The sequence below is a fragment of the Schistocerca cancellata genome, chromosome 11 (genome assembly GCF_023864275.1).
Source record: "Schistocerca cancellata isolate TAMUIC-IGC-003103 chromosome 11, iqSchCanc2.1, whole genome shotgun sequence".
NCBI classification, from domain to species: Eukaryota; Metazoa; Arthropoda; class Insecta; order Orthoptera; family Acrididae; genus Schistocerca; species Schistocerca cancellata.
This window is the reverse complement of record NC_064636.1, coordinates 86,823,757-86,844,204: the sequence shown is the minus strand read 5'-3', so window position 1 is coordinate 86,844,204 and position 20,448 is coordinate 86,823,757. Positions and strand designations below refer to the sequence as shown.

At 37.4% G+C, this 20,448-nt stretch overlaps 2 long non-coding RNA genes across 2 annotated transcripts in view; one reads left to right on the top strand and one right to left on the bottom strand.

Moving 5' to 3' along the window:
* Nucleotides 1–20,199, bottom strand: part of LOC126108634 (uncharacterized) — a 96,042-nt gene extending 75,843 nt beyond the window's left edge. The window contains exon 1 of the long non-coding RNA XR_007523572.1: nt 19,371–20,199. This is a non-coding gene — a long non-coding RNA (uncharacterized LOC126108634). The remainder of the gene's footprint in view (nt 1–19,370) is intronic.
* Nucleotides 7,064–16,952, top strand: LOC126108637 (uncharacterized). The gene is made up of 3 exons (XR_007523575.1): nt 7,064–7,188; nt 8,718–8,814; nt 16,173–16,952. It is a non-coding gene; the product is annotated as an uncharacterized LOC126108637 (long non-coding RNA).
* Nucleotides 20,200–20,448: the final 249 nt, after the last annotated feature.

The window sequence follows — 20,448 nt, the reverse complement described above, 5'->3', positions numbered from 1 at the left end:
GAAACTCTATTAGTGATCTGAATTGGAACAAACGGACCTGACAGTTTGCCCTACACCTAGGAGATCACCACTATCAAGCTAGACAGACTGGTCACGTTATAGAAATCATTTCGATTAAATGACATTTTGACATCATCCATAATGACAAAACAGACCAAATAGCACAACATGCGGCTAGCAGCGGAAGACCTATGAACATCAGACCTTGAAACACAGAACTCCTTTTACAGATCAAACGACAAGCGGTTCTTTCTTGGCCAGTGGAATGGACTGATATTCATCAAATACAGGGTAAAATGTACACAGGTATACAGCCAAACACAACGAGATGGCAATGGCTCGTGAAGTGCAAACAGTCAAGGATATTAATATCATCTACTGTGTAGATGGATGCATCTCAATCACTAATCATTCTCTGCCCACTTACATTAGATTGACGTATTAGGGACACCTCATTGTCAATGTGGTGGCATCACAAATTGTTATGTCAGTAACACTGTGTGATCAACAGAGACAACGTTGGATAGGAACTCTTGAGACTTGATTACTGCCTCCTACTCTGTTCTTGGAAATCAGCCCAGGAGTATATACAATGCCTTCGCCAAATTTATGGCTCAAGAAGATATAAAAAACGAGAAGTAATGAACAGGAACAGAATTATCGACTTCCAAACAAACAAATGGTTTACTGTTATTTTTATCCATTACTCTCAACGAATCAGTGTTACCATTATATTCTCAAATCGCATTTACGTATGTCTCCTCTCCACAGTCTGTCTGATCAAGATTACACTGCTTTAATTGTCATTTTATTTAAATTATGGTAGCTAAATAGAGTCGTGCTGGAGGATAAAAATAAAAAACTAAGAAAAAGAGTAAGTACTGGTTAGAGAATATGCTTCAAAATTTCTGTTAATATAAAACTAAGAATTTGCACACACAATGTTCATTTGCTCTGAGAATAAGATTCAGAGAGTTTTCTCTGTTTTAATCATACGACCCCATAACCCGAAAAAATACTAGCGTCTATACCTACACCTAAATCTGCATGATTACTCTGCAATTCACAATTAAGTGCGCGGCAGAGGGTTCATCGAACTACTTTCAAACTATTTATCTATGGTTACACTCTCTAGCAGTGCGGGGGTAAACCGAGCACTTAAAATCTTTGTGTGCGAACTCTGATTTCTCATGTTTTATCATGATGATCGTATCTCCCTATGTGGGTGGAAGCCAATAGAATATTTTCGCATTCGGAAGTGAAACTTCACGAGAAGATCTGCCGCAACAAAAAGCTCCTTTGTTTTAATGACTTTCACCCAAATTTACGCATTATGTCCGTTGCACTCTTTCCCCTACTTCGTGATAATACGAAACGAGCTAACCTTCTTTGAACATTTTCGATGTCCTCCATTCCATCTGATGCAAATCCCACACCGCAGAGTAGTACTCCATAAGAGGGCGGACAAACGTAGTGTACACACTATCTTTAGTCTATCTGTTGCATGTTCTAAGTTTTCTACGAAGAAATCCCAGTCTTTGGTTTGCTTTCCCTACAACATTATCTGTGTAATCGTACCAATTGAAGTTATTCGTAATTGTAGCCCCTAAGTCATTAGTTAAATTTACAGCCTTTAGATTTGTATGATTTATTGTGTAACCGAAATTTAGTGGATTTCTTTTAGTACCTACTTATGTGGATAACTTCACACTTTTAATTGCTCAGAATCAGTTGCCACTTTTTGCAACATACAGATATCTTGTCTAAGTTATATAATTTATTACCACAGTAAATAGAGGCCACATACTGGACGGGGTGTAGTGTAAATTAAGATATGATACTGTAAGTTAACATCATATCAGAACGCTTCTGTTACGTTTCAAAGTATTTCACGTAAAGCGAAGCTGCGAAAGATTTCATTTATTTATTTATTTATTTATTTATTTGATTAGCCATCCATAGACATTTTGCAATGTATGGATGTTGTCAGTTTGGATACAGTGATTTTTGCAGATACATTGACACTTTTATATGCATTTACAGAGTATACAAATACAATGACATTTATCACTTAAATTACATTCAAACAATTAAATATTCACTTATTGTTTAGAAACAGTGTTCCTGAACATATAGTTTAAGGGTTTTTCTGTAACAGTACATGTTGTTAATTTCTTTGATGTCCTGTGCAGCTTGTTATACATTTACAGAATATACAATACAATGTCATTATGTCACTTAAATTACATTCAAACATTTAAATATTCACTTACTGTGTAAAAACAGTGTTCCTGAAAATACAGTTTAAGAGTTTTTCTGAAACAGTACATACTGTTAATTTCTTTGATTTCCTGTGGCAGCTTGTTATACAATTTTACACCCTGATACAAGAAACTTTTTTGGGTCTTATGCTTATTTCTCCTATCTAAATGAAGGCAGTGGCTTGTTCTTGTGCTATAGCTGTGTAAAATGCTGTTTGTACTATAATTCACTATATTTTTCTTTATATATACTATAGTGTGGAACATAAATAAACAGGGAACAGTTAGAATACCAAGTATTTTGAATAGTTCTCTGCAGTGAGCCCACTTACTGCTTTTAGTTATAATTCTCACTGCTCTCTTCTGCACTTTAAAAACTGTTTGTAGGTTGAGTACATTATTTCCCCAGAAAATTATCCCATAGCTTATGACTGAATGTACATAGCTAAAATATACAGTTCTTAGACATTCATCGCTGCATACTGAGGAGAGAACTCTAAGTGCGTAACACATTGTAGATATCTTCTTTGTGAGTTTTTTAACATGTTCACTCCACCTAAGCTGGCTGTCAATATGCAACCCTAGGAATTTTGTGGTGGGCACTTCGTCTACAGAGGTGTTATGTAGCTTTAACTTTAGGGGACTGTTTTTTCTGTTTATTCTAAAGCGTATGCTATTTGTTTTCTTAATATTTAAGGTCACTTTATTCTCTGTAGACCATTTGTAGACATCTTTCAGTGATTCATTACAATTTTCCAACATTTGTGCTAATGTCTCACTGGTGATTATAATATTGCTGTCATCGGCAAACAATATCTTCTCTCCATGTCGGATATATTGTGGAAAGTCATTTATATAAATCAAGAACAACACCGGACCCAGCACACTTCCCTGAGGGACCCCAATATTAATATGTTGTGGATCTGACAGGTGTTTTTCTATGAACTTTGATCTACTGGAGACATGCGAGATCTCTACCCACTGTACTCTATTTTTTAGGTATGAATGGAACCATTTGTTGATTACCCCTCTTACTCCTAGTGCTTCTAACTTAAGTAATAGATTCTGGTGGTCAACTGTATCAAAGGCCTTTGACAGGTCAAGGAATATGCCAGATACATAGTTGCCTTCATCCAGTGCTTCTAAAACCACTTTAGTGAAATGTGCTATTGCCATTTCTGTATCTCTGCCGGGTCTGAAACCAAATTGGTCATTTGAAAGAAGGTTGTATTTGTTTAGATAGCTCATAAGTCTGTTCTTCATTATGGACTCTATTATTTTGGAAAATGATGACAGTAGGGCAATTGGCCTGTAGTTCTCAATGTTTTCTACATCATCTTTTTTGTGTAGAGGTAAAATTTTTGCATGTTTCAGATAATCAGGGAAACAACCGGCTTTGAAAGATTCATTTATGATATTGGTTAGGGGGGCTTTGATACTATTTATGCATTTTTTCAGCACAGACATTGGAATTTCATCTAAACCTGCTGAATTTTTGCTCTTTAATTTCCTTACCACATTACATACTTCTTCCTCAGTAGTGGGTAGCAATACCATTGAATTTGATGTATATTCCCATGTTCGTGGATTATGAGATTTTGAAAAATTTTCCTGTAACTTTGTAGCTATACTACTAAAGTAAGAATTAACAAAGTTTGCTAGTTCTTTTGGGGTACTTGTTAGGTTTTCTTTGTTCCTGATTTGGGTGTTTATTTGCCTTTGTGTTGCAGTTCCTGTCTCTTGTTTCACTATAGTCCATGTAGCTTTACTTTTATTTTTAGCTAGATTTATTAGTCTATCATTGGCCTTTTTTTTGCAACATTGAGCACCTTCCTATAGATTTTTTTGTAGTTTCTGTAGTAATGAAGAAAATCTGGATCACTGTTGTTGTTTTTTATAGAGTTTAGGTATTTAAAAGTTTGGGCAGATTTTCTAATTCCTGTGGTAATCCACTTATTTTTGGTGGATGTTCCAGTAGAACTTAGTGCTTTGGGGAAGGCTTCTTCGAATATTATCTTAAACTCCGACATGAATTTGGAGAATTTCTGATTCACATTATTTTCTGAATATACTTCTTCCCATCTTTCATGTCTTAATTGTAAGCAAAATTTTTGTATTGCTGCGTCTGAGTAGACTCTTTTATACATGTGGAGGTTTACTGGTTTTTCTACAGAAGCTTTTACTTTTATGATTTGGCATAAATGATCTGACAGTCCAAGATTTTTGACAGTTATGACACAGTTTTCCCCACCTATATCTGTAGCTACATGGTCAATGGTAGATGTTGAGTGTTTGGTTTCTCTTGTTGCACAATTAACTAAAGAGGACATGCCAAAACTATTCAGAATATTCAGAAAAGTGTTACTGGTTTCATCTGCCTTAGCTGTGTTAATGTTTAAGTCACCACACAAGAGTATATTACTTTTCAGGGATGACACTTGTTCTAGGCTTTGCATAAGTTTTGAAAAGAATGTTTCTAAATCACCACTGGGAGAACGGTATACACATAGTACAATTAGTTTTTTGGGCATATCTACAGCTGGTATCTCTACTGCTGACACTTCAAAATGCTTGTCTACACTTAGTAGGATAATATCATTTCTAACTTTAAATGTAATACCACTCTTAACAAAAATACATGATCCTCCACCTTTCATTGAGTTTCTGCAATAAGAACAAGCTAGTACATATGAGGGCCAATTTATGTATTGAATTTCATTGACTTTGCACCAGTGCTCTGTGATGCAGATAACTGGACTGTCTAAGGATTGTAACTCAACTTCTAGCTGTTGCACTTTGCTTTTTACACTCTGAATGTTTTGGTGAAGCACTGTTAGAGATTTAATGTTACTTATCTTGGAGGTTTCTTTTTCATCATGCTTGTGACTAAAAAATCTTGCAGATGGGAGGGAGGCACTCTCTTCCGTCTGCTTGTTGCTCCATGTGAGGTTGTGTACTTTTCTGCCACTGCTGATGTTGGAACTGCTGCTGCTCCTGTTGTCTGTACTGCTTCTGTTGATTGTGCTGCTGCTGACGGTGCTGTGTCTGCTGTTTCTGGTACTGCTGCTTTTAGTGACACTGGTGGCAGTTGTGCTGGTGTTTCTGCATCTATTTTTGTTGATGTTACTCTTACTTCTACTAGTGTTGAGTTTTCATCGTTTTTGCTATTGGGATAGCCTGGGATGGCGGCTAATTCTGCTGTCACCTCCTTTGAATGTGTGTTTTGGTCATCATTGCTTTCTGCATGAAAGTCCAGTGGCATAACAGTTTCAGTTAAAAAGTCGTCTTGCATATTGAGTTTGTCTGAAGTTTCACTGATTTTTTCACTGAGCAGTCTTTTGCCTCTTCTGTTTAGGTGCATTCCATGATTTGTGTAGCTGCACCTCTGAAGAAAATTCACACTGAGAAAATAGGCATTTGAGTAGGCTTTACAGATTTTCTGGAATTGCCTGTTTGCTTTTTTAATTTCTAAATTTACGCAAGAATTAGGTATGAGATCATGCCTATGAGGTATTCCTGTTACTATCACTGTGTCCTTTTCGGTAGCATGAAGAATTTTCTTTAGGTTGCGGACTGCAGTTGCCAGTTCGTTCCTATACACATCGTTTGCGCCCGCAATCAGTACAATGCGCTGATTTTTGTTTTGTAATCTGTCTTGCTCAATGTTTTTAGCTACTTCCTGTATAGGAGCCCCTGGTTTAACATATCCACACGCTATCACATTGTGTTCAGCACGCAATATTTCTGCAAGATTGCGTCCATGGCTATCAGAGTAAACTGTTACTTTTGTACGTTTATAACACTTTTTCGTCTTCGTTCTTCCGATAATGCATTTATCAATTTTGAATTTGTTCACTTCACACGTTTCTTCCGCTAGGCCTACTGTGTTTACATCAGTCTGTACAGTTGTGTAACAGACTTGTGTTTCATTGCACTCAGAAATTGTGTTTATGCACTTTTCTTGTGAATGTTTGTTTAGTTCACACGTTTCGCGGCCTATCGTGTTTGTGCCTGGATACAAGGCATCAAAACGATTCTGCAACGGTACTTTGTACACTGTTTCACCAGATTTGGAGCGGAACTTTTTAGGTATTTCAAAGTCACGGCTAGTTTCTGTTAGTATACCGTTACAATGAGAACTGCTTGAGATATACTTAAGCATGTTGAGAAGCACTGATGCGTATTTTTTGCTAAGTTCAAGATCACGCTGCAATGCACTCGCTACACAATCTTCAACACCAGAATATACCATTTCTGTTGCGGCTCGGCGTCCGTTACAAGTCACTACGCCGCAATTACAGTCCGAGTTTTCCCAATTTACTTCTGCAACACATTTCGTATGACACCAAATTTGTCTCACAGAACAAAGTCTGACACCTTTACGAACAATTTCGCTACAATATAAACAGCTAACTGATACTTTTAAGTCAATTTCTGGAGAACGATTTATTATTACTTCCACACGTGACGCCATGTTGCCCTAGACGAAGTGATACTTTGAGCTGGATCCCTAAAATTGACTGGTTATTGTGGATGTAAATACTGTAAGTTTCACAAATTTTAAGTACGGTAAGTAAGTTCTTCACGGAGTATTATTATAAGTGTGACAAAATTTCAAAAAAGGAAATTGTAACTTTGACATGTCTCTTGTACCCCAGACATAAGTTCTGAAATAGTGTAAGTTATAAAATGAATAAAGCACATTTTACTGACGTAAAACGCGTGAGTAGTACATAGGTCGCCCGTTCTGGCAGAGCAACAACATTGTGTGCTAGGTTGTGAAGCATCCTTGATAGTAGATTCTTTCACAATAAACTTCTTTGAGAACTCTGTTCTGTGTTTCAAGAATTAATTGATAATTATAAATAAAGAAAAAAAGCAGTTGCAATATTGTATTTAGCAGAAATACGTGAATTAATGCCTCCAGGTAAGAAATAAGCTACTGAAATTTATAACCATGTATGTTGGAAATACGAAACTTTCTTTTGAAACAGCATTAATGCAAAATTTATATTATAGTTTGTTTGATCTTGATAAACAGTAAATACCTCCGAGTTATGTTAACTGTACTAATACAGTGTTAATTAGTATAATGTTTGTTCCTGGGCCTACTTCAAAGATATTTTATTCCGTACCTGAAAAGTAGCAGTTGCGTCACCATTGGCGACATCTGTAATATACTGAGACGGCGTGTTCATCCCGAGAGAGAAAGTCATAGTTAGTGTTAAATACTTCGTTATTGACCAGAAGAAATGCACAGTGAATGTCGCACATTTACTACCTACATTAGTTTCTTTATGGTGGCTTGCTTAGCCCATGGGCTGTGATGTCTGTGAACGAGGAACAATAAAGTGTTTTGCTGTGATCTGATGTAGAGCTCCTTCAGTCTGTAGCATGAGCCATTGCTTCATATTATTAAGTTCTTCAGATTATAGCTTCCCCCGGTTATTACATAATTTCGTGAGTTGCTACGTTGGGATGAAAGGAAATGCCGAATTCTGTTGCATTTGCCGCGGCCATTTAGTGTGCTTCAGGCATTCACCTATTCGTACGGCTCTACAGATCGCTAAATCGTGTATTGACAGAAGAACGTAGTAATAGGCATGTTTCAGTGTGCTTTCGTAAAAACCTTTAGCAACAGGGTTTTGGAGATGTGTAGCAAACGAAATAGGTTCAGTAAAAGCTGCGTACGTGTATTTTTCACTAAGTGCATTATTCGATATCAGAGAATAGAAGATTCGTCATCAGTGGTACGCACGTCAGAGAAAACGTAAGTCACTTTGTGAGGGAACGTGTTAAATGTTGGTGTTAATAAAAGATCAGCTGTTTCTCAGTACAGTATGTGAACAGCAGTGTGTGTAGTTTTTTTTTTTTTTTCCCTGTTGTGAGTTCATAAGAGTTGCAGCACTGCAGTAGTGGGTATAAAACCATGAAAATACGGATGAAGAAAGTTTCAAACAAACCGTGTGTTAAAAATGCATATTAAATGTTCTGATGAAAATGTGGCTCACAGTACGAATTCCATACTGCCCTTACCAATACTAATAAGAATTTGGTTATAAACCGGGTTACAGTACGGGCCCAAAATAAATTCAGTTCAATATTTATCAAGATTTAAAGAGCCATCTTATCTTTTTTCCTTCACGAGTAGTATTATAGTAAATGGTTTTATTCGGATTTGGTGAATTAACTTTAGTCTCTCAGTTGTTTTGACATCATAATTCTGAAGATATTCATAAAGGGAAAAAAAGGTTAGCTGTCTCCAATAAATCTCGCAATTGGATAGTCTCCCAGCCTGAGATATCCTTACTTTGTTTTGTGATGTTATAACCAGAAAGTTGTGAATCAGTTTTTCCATTGAACATTTTGTGTTCCTGTGTAGTTGTCCATTTCCTGTGGCCAGTAGAGAGTTTTAAATTTAATATGAGTGTTCTTATGAGAACCCTCGTTTTTCAGGTAGGCCTATACAAGACTATAGTCCTGGACAATTTGAAAACCATTTCAGTCAAAGAAGAAAAAAACTGATGAGATGTGTGCTAAGCCAGACACCATGGTAAGTGACTTCCTTGTGTTTCTCACTGCTGTTCATTAATTTCTGTGTGCAGGATGGTGTGTTAGTAACCGTAATTCATGTTATGTTGCTGGAAGCATGATAAATTCAGTATAATAATAACTGTTATCTGTTGATTTAATTTTGTAAAATTAGTGAATTTCACAATAATCCTGAATCAACTATGTTTTAATGCATACACGGCTTGTTTCACAAGTCAAATTTCTTTCGTGTAGTGTAAAAAATAGAATAATTTAGCCATCTGATGTTGTATGGACTTTGTCCCCTTTTTTGAACTTTTGTTCTTAAACAACATTGGGGTGAAGATGATCTCAGATGGTTAAGTGATTTAGTTTTTACACCAGATGATGGAACTTCAACTGCTCCAAAACCACAATGTGAGCAATAAAGTGTCTGCCCCATAAGAACTCTTTGTGCTGATGTTAAATGTGACATTTCATAACACTACATTAAAGTATGGTTTGTGTAGAACCTCACATTGAATGAAGAGGAGAGTTTAATAAATATCCATAAACTTATAATGCACCACTCAATGGAATTCATGGTATGTTAGCATAGAAAGGGTTTATTCTGATTTGGTATTCTTCTTGTAAATGTCAACTCTTAATGTGCAGCAGAAGATTGGTCCCCCTATGGTGAATATCAGCAATGTAAAGACACTTATAAATTGAACCACTGCAGGTAGCGCATTATTAAGTTACATAGAAAATGTGATTTAATTGTTGTTGTTGTTGTTGTTCCCTTCTAATTGAAAATAATTAATTTGGAATTGAGTTTGCAAAGATCACTGGTCTGAGAAGTTAGTTTCATGGCAGTCTACATCAATAGCCATCTTTGAATACGTAAACAAGGCTTTGGCACAAGCAACAGCTGTAAAGTTCAGTTTCTGGTAAATGTCATTAGGAGTTAAATGTTATGCAGTCCAATAGGTGCAAAATGAAGGTCTGTATTGTCAGCAAAGGTGTGACAGTCATGGGACCACACATTGATTATTGAAACTACCAATGAAAATCAGTAGTGAGATGCGCAATTGTATCTAACGTGCAATCATATGTAACAATTTTTAATGTGATTCTGTAAAAGGCTGACAGTTTGCAAAAAGTAATAACTAGGTGGTGATGGAATTCCTTTATTTTCATACTGCGTTTTGGGTGTAACTGATTGCCAGATGACCTACTAAATTAACAACACATTTTTATACTGCAAATATCAAAATGCATAGATATCTATTAATACGGGTATAAAGGTGTGAAAACCAAAATTCATATTTTTTTCACATAAATACATACTGCAATACAATATAATTACAGTGCTATGACAAAGAAGTCTTTAGACTTTATGAAGTTCCTTTATTCACATAAAGAAGGAAAAGCTGAGATGACACATACACATCTTGCGGAAGAATGAATATAGTGGCCCTCATCACTACATAACTAACCTCACTTACGCTAGATGGCATATGAGTGGTGGCTCTGCAGCCTGCCAATATAGGACAGTAAGCCATTACCTCATACCAAGATTTGTTTCACAATAAGAACAAATTTTTACATTTTTAAGTTAGGATATATTTCATGCCAACATAAATGCAGAATAAAATACATTGAAGACAAGTAGTAAAGATGAAGGAAGGTAAAGTAAAAATATTTAATTACAAAGAAATGAATACCCTTAGTTGCATATGTGTTGATATGTCAACAAGGACTGATGAAAATGTGTGCCCCAACCAGGACTCTGAACCCAGGATCTCCTGCTTACATGGCACACTCTGTTCATCTGACCTACCCATTACTCATTACTCGCGATCTTACTGCCGATTCCCGTAAGAGTTCAGACACTGGTGCATCTGCACGGAAGAAGATGGTCAAATGTCCAAAACAAAGGCACTATGAATACAGTGCGAGACAATAAGTTGTGAATGTGGGTCTCACGGGAGGCGTGCCAGAGGTAAGTCGCTGCAGTCGCACTATCCTGTGTGTCCTCGGTGGCTCAAATGTAGAGCGTCTACCATGTAAGCAGGAGATCCCAGGTCAGAGTCCCAGTCGGGACACACATTTTCATCTGTCCTCGTTGACGTACGTCAATGCCTGTATGCAGCTAAGTGTATTTATTTCATTGTAATTTCATTCTACCGAGCTGCATGGTCACCGATGGTATCTGTTCTTTCGGACATGTCTGAAGGAACAGATACCATCTTCATATATATATATATAAAAAGATTTTACTTGGGCATAAAAAATACCTCTTTTGTAACTTGTTTTATTTGACTGTGTGCATCACAAAATAGAAAATCATACATTTGTAACTGTGCAAAATACAGAAGAGAAATTAAGGTAGTAGCTAATCAAAAATGCTGAAAACCATAGTCTGTTTCCATTCACTTTTTTATTGATTTTTTAGCACTGGGTTAGTACAGTAATGAGAATAAAATGTTGATCATTCCTCAGTACTTACTACCTCAACACACTTCAACTTAGAGGCAGTCTTTTCCTAGTTCGTGCAACTGGACTCTTCAATTTCTCCATGATTTCTTCCGCATCTCCCACTACTACAAATCTACTATCTTCTGTTTTGTGAGGTACACATAGTGAAATAAAACAACCTCCAACCACCATGTATACCAGTCCTGTAACTGGAAAAACATATATTATCAAAGGCAGAGCCATCTGTGAAATGACACATCATGTACTAGCTGTTACATGCACACTATTTGGCTTTTTATATCGGCATGACTACCACCAGGTTATCAGGATGAATGGGGCATAGACAGAGGGTGTATACTGACGAACACAATATCCTGTTTCACAGCATGCACTAAAACATGTCAGTCATGACCTTGGTGCCTGTTTCACCACACATACCATCTGGATTCTTCCCCCCGACACCAGTCTCTCTGACATCCACTGGTGGGAACTGGCACTACTACATGTCCTTAGTTCTTGCCACCCACCTGGCCTTTATTTAGCTTAATTTCTTCCATCTCAGCATTTCTTCACAGTAGCTATTCCTTTCTTCAACATTTTAGTTTCCTATATCTTTCATTTTCTGACGTGTATATTTTTTTCAACCCACCTCTGTCACACACAGTGCCCGTGTTAACTTGTGTATGATGTTTTAGCAGTAATCTGTCTTCCATACTGCCCTATTTTCCACTTCTTAGCTGTCAGGTTTTCAAACCTTGTCCAGTTCATTTCCCAACAATCTGTCTTACCTTCTCATCCCATCTGGTAATTTGCCCCTGATATGGGGTTCCAGATGACTTCTCTGAACTCTACCCCTTTTCCTAAACCTCACTAGTCTTTTTCCTTCATATCAAGTGAGGTGGCACTGTGGACTCGCATTCAGGAGGAAGACTGTTCAAACCTGCATCTGGCCATCCTGATTTGGGTTTTTTCTCGATTTCCGTAAATCGCCGCAGGCAAATTCTGGGATAGTTCGTTTGAAAGGGCATGGCCGACGTCCTTCCCCATCCTTCCGTAATCGGATGGGGCTGGTGACCTCGCTGTTTGACCTCCTCCCCCCAAATCAACCAACCCATCAATCCTTTTCCTCCGTTCCCCTTCAATTCTTCTGCCAGGAGGAGGAGCCAATGGCTCTGAAAGCTTGCATACATAATACCTTCTATATCTGTGTTCGCCCCCCGCTGCTTGGTGAGTAGATTTTGTATCTATCCAGTTACACTGCAAGGTACTTTGTAACTAAAATTTTATGCTAAGGTTAAATATTTTTACTTTACTCTTTATTGCTTACTACTTGCCTTCAATATGTTTAATTTCCCTGTATGTTTGCATGAAATATACACTACTTTAAATATGTAAAAATTTCTGTTATTATTGTAAAATAAATCATGGTAGAAAGTAATGATTTACTTTCCTGTATTGGCAGTTTGCACCAGAGTCACTCACACTCCGTCTCGTACAAAGAAGGTTACTTACGTAGTTTTCCCCATTATATTCATTTGTCTGCTAGCTGTCTGTATGTCCCCTCAGCATTGCTTTATTTGAATGCAGTAACTTCATGGTCTTAAAAGCTGGAAGGACTTGTCACAGTATTGTAATGTTGGTTTTCAAAACCTTTGTGTCTGTATTAATGCGTTTCTATACATTTTCGCATTGTGTTGTTAATATAGCAGGCCATCTGATGATGGGCTATACCTGAAATGGATAATGAATAATTTTTAGAAATATATTATAAACCATCAATTACGGACAAGTTTGTTCATAACCAACTCCTAAATTCACTTCACATTGTTGTAAATAACATTACAGAAAATTGAAGCCCTTCTACTTGTGAATGGTGAAGCCTCATTTGCATATGACTTGAAATTTGACAAAATGCAGCCATTTGGAGTGTGGTCAGCTGTTGGCCTGCAAACTAACTCATGGGCCCAAGAGTGAAACTGTTGCGATGGTGTTATTCCTGTATTTTAATTTTAATAAATATAAATGTGCTTCATTATAGACTTTAAAAAATGAAGTATCAGTTTGGGATTACTTTTGCCAGTAATTTCACAAACGTAATCCACACTCAGCTCGGTGGAAAAATTTAGGAAAGTAAGTAAATATAACAAATATTGATAGGGTGGCTAAAGCATAATGACAATTGTTGTGACAGACTGATCTGTCCCATAGCCCAAAGTATATATTAGGTTGTAAGGTGACTCCTTGGTTGTAAGTTGGCAAAGTCACTGAATATTAATTCTTCTTTGTTGTTACATACTGATGTACAGCATAGCTGGATGTATATGTTACTTTGAGAAGTGACAGTTTGATTGTGAGTTGGCAAATCTAACAGATGGTATGTCATGAGAATACCATAGTTTATTATTATTATTTTGGCATTTTATGCCAGTTTAGTTTTTGGCATGAGGTTCTTATTCACCATTTCTATATCGTTAAGAGTTAATCCAGATTACCAGGTTCAACATTTGCTTGAAAATACCTTTTAAAATATGATTATAACACTGATAGCTTAAAATAAGTCTTCTTAAATTAATTGAAAATTTTGAAGTTCCAGAATCAAAGGTAAAGAGTTCTGTTAAACACTGCTTAACCTTGGAGCTGAACCTTAGAGAATGCTGAGAGACCATGAGATATCTTCTTTCACTTCATGTGCTACTTCAATTACAGGGCTTTCCATTCCTCTCCTTGAAAATTAAACCACAATAGCCTGTCACAATTTTCATTACAAATGTTTGAAATTATTTTCATGTTCCTGCTCCAGATTTTCTGCTGGCAAATCAATTGTTTGTGTATTAATATTCTCACACAGTTGAACTGCATGGTGTATTAAATGTTAATAACAACCACCACAACCATGTTTCAAGTACATTTGTTACACCAAAACTCGTTTCATTGTAAATGAAAATCTCCAGGTGGCATTCAAAATATGCCAACAGTGTTATGAACTACTTTTCACAAACTGGCAGAAATTTACTGATGGACTCAAGAATGTGTATTCACCATGTAATCCAGTCAGAGAAGGAAAATGAGGGAAACGAAATTGTGTAGTCACAAATTTTTGCACATTACTAGGAATGAGTATCCTGAAAACAATACTGAAAATCCTGTCCTGTGATATGTGTGCATTGGAGTGGGGGAGTGGTTGTTTAAAGGTTACTTTTTTAATAATTGGTTGGATAACTTGAACAGTGCAGCTTGCAGCAAAAATATTTACCGATACAAATTCAAAATTTGCTACCAAAAAAGGTTTTATTCGTTTTTCTCCAGGACTAATAGTTCGTGTTGCAGGGGATAGGAAAATTGCAACATTATGCAAATTATTGTTCTAAGGATGTAAAATTCATGTTTACCTTGAAATGAAAGGAGTTAAAAACAAATGTTAAATGTGTGTACCACATCTAAGAACAGTAATCATATTTATGGATAAAGTGTGTTCCATGTGTGTTACAGTGTGGAGGTGGGAAGAATGTATGGTAGAAGTGCAAGGGAAGCAAGGTTGCTGCTTTGTGTTCATGCTCTTTCCTTCTTCATCAGTATGTAAGCTGAAAGTTGAGCAAGTGATAACCCACTTTAACCCGTTACATCACAAGAAGCAAGTACACAGGGGGTTTCACAATTTCATATGGGACTTAGGAAACACTTATGAAACACTTGTGATGCTTCGTGCAGACATACTTGGGTGATGTTGATGCTACATGGAAAATTGGATTTATGTTACTGTTAATATTAATGGAAGTAACACATTTGGACAGAATCGTCACAGCTGAAGCACTCCCAAAATCTGAATAGGTGCAGAGGCTTTGTGTCCCCACAACAGAATGAGATCAGCTTGGTGTTAAGGAATTTAAGTTATTTTGACATACTGATGTTTTAAGGAACATCTTGTTCTCATTTGTTGAATACATAAGCCGTTCACAGATTGTGAGGCGGAGGTCTTCCTGGTCTCGACTCATAAACCGTGGGGCGAACTTGGCAGCAACACGATGCATCCCAAAATGCTGTGTCAGTGTTTCGTGACATGCTTCTACCGAAATGTTACATTCTTCTGCAATCACTCGGACAGTTAGCCTTTATTAGCACACACAGTTTCGTTGAAGTTCCTGATAAGGGCGTCCTGAACAAGGGTCACCTTTAACTTCTGTCTGGTGAGTTTTAAACTGTGTGAACTACTTGTAACATAGAGTATGGCTTAAGCACACATCACCGTGCGTTTTCTGCATCATTTGATGTGTATCTGTAAAGGTTTTCTTGAGTTGCACGCAAAATTTAAAGCAGACACGTGGCTCCTCTTTAACTCTGCCACCTTGAAATTTGGAAAGTATGTGACACAACATGCTACTCAATATAGAACTGAACAGTAACTAGCAGACATACATCAACGAACCTTCTGGCAGTTACGCATTAAACACTGGCAGTTACGCATTAAACACAGTGTGTGCAGAGATGCCAACCACATTTTGCTCCAACACACTATTAGCGAGAAATTACGAATGTTCTGCAGTATTCTGAACAGACCTCCTATTTCGTAATAATATAAAGTCTGTAGGACAGTACTAAAGAATAAGGCAGCATTTCAAGGATGCAGCTTTAAGGCTACCTACTTCCTCTTTGAAAACATCACATGATATCAACATTCTCAAATGTTGACAGCTATATGAAATGTCTGAGAAAATATTAAGTTCTTCCTTATACTTGAAATTATTATACACATTACTGAAAAAAATATATATTTCCATCTTTTAGGGTGGGTGTACCTCAGAATCTTTAAAAGAGCTGGACGTAGTTAGAGATCTTTGTTACTCTGCATTGGTGGAACAACAGATAAACTACTTTATGTGCGGCATGACAGATTCCACTTACGTTGCACTCTGTATGTTTCAGAAGTGACTGTAATGGCAGAGATGAAGGCTGAGAGAGGGAGTTTTGTGAGCGACCTGCGCATGCTGCTGGAAGCTTAAAATGGCGCAGACGTGACTCTGGCACCCAGGGGCTCGGAGCAGTCAGCACAGTCGCATCTTGGCAGGGAGGAGCCCCGTCTTCGACGCGATGTTGTGTTTCTTGCATGTCACTTCACAACATCGCTGCGAACACGGGGCTTCTTGCTGGCATGTCGCAGACTGAGATGCCAGAAGCATGCAGCCACTTATCAGAGGTAACTGACATAAGAGAAGCTCCCTTACAGCAGTTGTGAAACAATCCCTAATCATACCATAGCCTGCATTATAGTCCAGCAACACTGTGGACTGAACTGTCCAAACTAACAGCAAGTGTGTTACATTGGGATATGGAGTATCTTGCGTGGATTATTTTGCCATATCTTGACCCTGAATATTTATAAAAGAACCAACTCGCGATAATAAAAAAAACTACACATCTTTCATTAATTGCAGCTAAAGAATAATTTGAAATGTAATACAAAATACTAAATATCATAATGTCAATCACATTCTTTTAGGACTGCCGTATTTACCCGAATCTAAGCCGCACTTTTTTCCGTTTTTTGTAATCCAAAAATCCTCCTGCGGCTTAGAATCGAGTGCAAAGTAAGCAGAAGTTCTGAAAAACATTGGTAGGTGCCGCCACAAGTAACTTCTGCTGTTGAATATATGTAGCGCGACACAGGCATGCTTTGTAGGCACAAAGGTAAATACTGGCGCCAAAACCTCTGCGTCAGTAAATAAAAAAGTGGAAGATGAGCTTTTTTCTCCGCCCCGAGTTTCGACCACTGCATTTATCCAATGAAGTAAATACAAATTCCGTATTGTTCATCTTCGAATGTAGCAGAATTTCAATGTACTACGAAAATCCGTCTGGCGAGACTGTTTGGGATGTTTGTCAATATGGCCAACTTTACGTTCTGATTTTTTTTCCTACCCCTGAGAAGAGATAGTTGCTAATAGGAACCTGATGAAATGTGAATCACATGCAGTATTCTCTTCACCATATGAATAATACGAATATAAACATTTTGCCATGTACTGTTTCGTGTTTACTGCTATCTCATTTAAATCCTGTCTGCCTAATAAACTACGAAACTTGAGTGAGGCAACAGCAAACGAGGAAGAATATACGTATCGTGTCATGTTTATATTCGTATTATTCTTATGCCTAATAGTGATAGTCAGAAATGAAGCACAGCAACTGACTAGATTTTTAAATCTAAGATGACTCTGATTTCTGTGCAGAATTTGATGTACTAAAGAAGCGGCCGCAAAGATTTTCAAACGGAGGAACATTTTCGCCTAACTCTCGTTCAGAACATGTTCTATCATTCGCAGTCTATTATTTGGTTCTTGTTGATCATTATCAAAGAAAGCAGCAGTGTAAGTAACAACAAATAGCAGTCTCCGGCCATTGTTTCACTAATGAGACAATTCCTCTCTTTTTTTATTGTAGGCAGTGTTAGCGCGCACAAAAGCAAGCCATGCCGCATATAAATACGGACGGAGCACCTGACACATAGCAATGGCTACCTGGTAAAGCTTAACTTCTAAGCTTACGACTCGAAGCAAACTACTCTAGCTTTATCGTCATTCATTCGACCTAATTTGTCTCATATTACAATGGACCAACATTGTTTCGATTTGGAGGTGTGGCCTAAAACTTTTCTCTCCCCTTGAATTTAGTCGCAAATTTCAGGTGCGGCTTAGATTCGGGAATTTTTTTTTTTTTCCTTTATTAGAGTCTCATTTTTCAGGTGCGGCTTAGATTAGAGTGCGGCTTAGATTCGAGTAAATACAGTAAATAATTCTTTTACATATTTCCCTTTGTGATATCATACACTGAAGAGCCAAAGAAATTGGGACACCTGCTTAATCTTTCAGGGCCCTCGAGAGCATGTAAATGCACTGCAGTGTGACATGGCGTGGACTACACTAACATCTGTAGTAGTGCTCGACAGAACTGACACCACGAATGTTGCATAGCTGTCCATAAATCCATGAGAGTCTAAGGGGTGGAGATCTCTGCTGAACAGCACATTGCAAGGCATCCCAGATATGCTCAATAATGTTCATTTCTGAGAAGTTTGATGGCCAGCAGAAGTGTTTAAACTCGGAAGATTGTTCCTGGAGCCACTCTAGCAATTCTGGTCGTGTGGGGTGTCACATTGTACTGCTGAAACTGTTCAAGTCTGTTGGAATGCACAGTAGACACAAATGGATGCAGGTAATCAGACAGGATGCTTGCTTACATGTCGCCTGTCAGGATTGCACTGGGGGTTCCACATCACTAAAACTGCACATGCCCCACACCATTAGAGAGCCGCCTCCAGCTTGAACAGTCTCCTGCTGACATGCAGGGTCCATGGATTCATGAGGTTGTTTCCGTACCCATACACGTCCATCAGCTTGATATGATTTGAAACCAGACTCCTCCAACTGGGCAACGTGTTTCCAGTCATAAAGTCTAATGTCAGTGTTGTTGGGCCCAGGCGAACATGAAGCTTTGTTGAGGGCCCAACATTGAAATCTGCAACAATTTGTGGAAGGGTTGCACTTCACTCACCTAGAATGATTCTCTTCAGTTGTGTTTGGTCCCATTCTTGCAGTATCTTATTCCAGCCACAGAGATTTGATGTTTTACCGGATCCCTGATATTCACAGTATAGGCATGAAATGGTCATACGGGAAAATCCCTGATACAACTCGGAGACGCTGTCCCATCGGTCGTCACCCGACTATAACACCATGTTCAAACTCGGTTAAATCTTGATAACCTGCCATTGTAGCAGCAGTAACAGATCTAACAACTGCACCAGACACTCGTTGCCTTAAATAGGCATTGCTGACTGTAGCATCGTAATCTACTAGTTTACATATCTCTATATTTGAATACACATGTATATTCAAGTTTCTTTGGTGCTTCAGTGTACGTCTAGCAACAGCCAAATCCAAAAGCGTCAATGGAGAGCTTACTAAGAGTGTAGTTCTCCTGCTCGTTAACAAACAAAATTACTCAGAGGTACTGTAAGTTGTTAATTCGTCTTCAAGTTTAATTGATGTTGGTGAACTTCACCGTGAGCAAAGTAAAGTTGCCCGGTCATTTCAAGAGCGAAGCTGTGTGCAGGTGTAGATATACCTGCAGTTGCAGGGAGTGAGAAATGTTTTTTGTGCTAACAACTCATAGGCATGTACGCCTCACACAAATCAGCTGCTATTGTATAAATTTGAAACAGAAGTAACATGACTTCGCCATTGTGCATTACAGAGGCAGTCCCCTTCGAATGTGATACATACTTGTGGCAAGGAATATGAAATTAAATTGACACTATTCTGATACATTATTCTGTTTTTTAAATCTTTATTATCTGTATATGCAATATCATGTTGCCTGCATGCATCATCTAGAGGATTTATTCCTTGAACGCCTTCAGCTAATCTTTTTTCTGATTTTGTTCCTGGACCACAACAATTACGACCATAGGGATGCATTTTGAAAGATTATTTATTAATGAAAGTATTAACTAATACTTTTCCATATTATTCTTTTCCTAAAATGTATGTGACAAGTTACTCAAAAATGTAATCAAATATGGAATTTCTTCTGGATTGTTAATAATAAAAACACTAAATCTATTTCTTAACATTTGTGTTATTCCCACAAATTACTCCTGACCTATCAATTACCTCTCTATCATTCATCCAAACATATTCAGATGGTTTTCCTTTATATTTTTTAAGTCTTCACCTAGTTTTTCATTTTCTTATGAAGTCTCTGTATTTGGTTGTAATCATCTTAAATTTGGTAAGAGGTCATAAACACTTCCTTGTATCAGCTCACTATATTTAATAGCTTTACTTAATTTCATTTTATTTTTATTCCTTTCAGTATATAATGCTCTTCAATGGTACAAAATATCTGCATAATATGATAAATGAACACAACCAAACTTTTTACCCATATCATGTATGGCAAAGTGTTCTTTAATTAATGGATTCATTAACAATACAGTAGAAGTAAAATGATATTCGAGATAACGAGTTTGTTTGCATAGCCATCCTCCACAGCCAGCACAGAAATATTTATTTTGTAAATAACAAACACCTACTCTTGCTGCATTGTATTTCATCTCTCCCAGGTGCATTTCACAGATGGGAGAAAGTGCAGATACAAACTGGAAATGCGAAGAACTGTGACCAATCATTTCTGTACATAA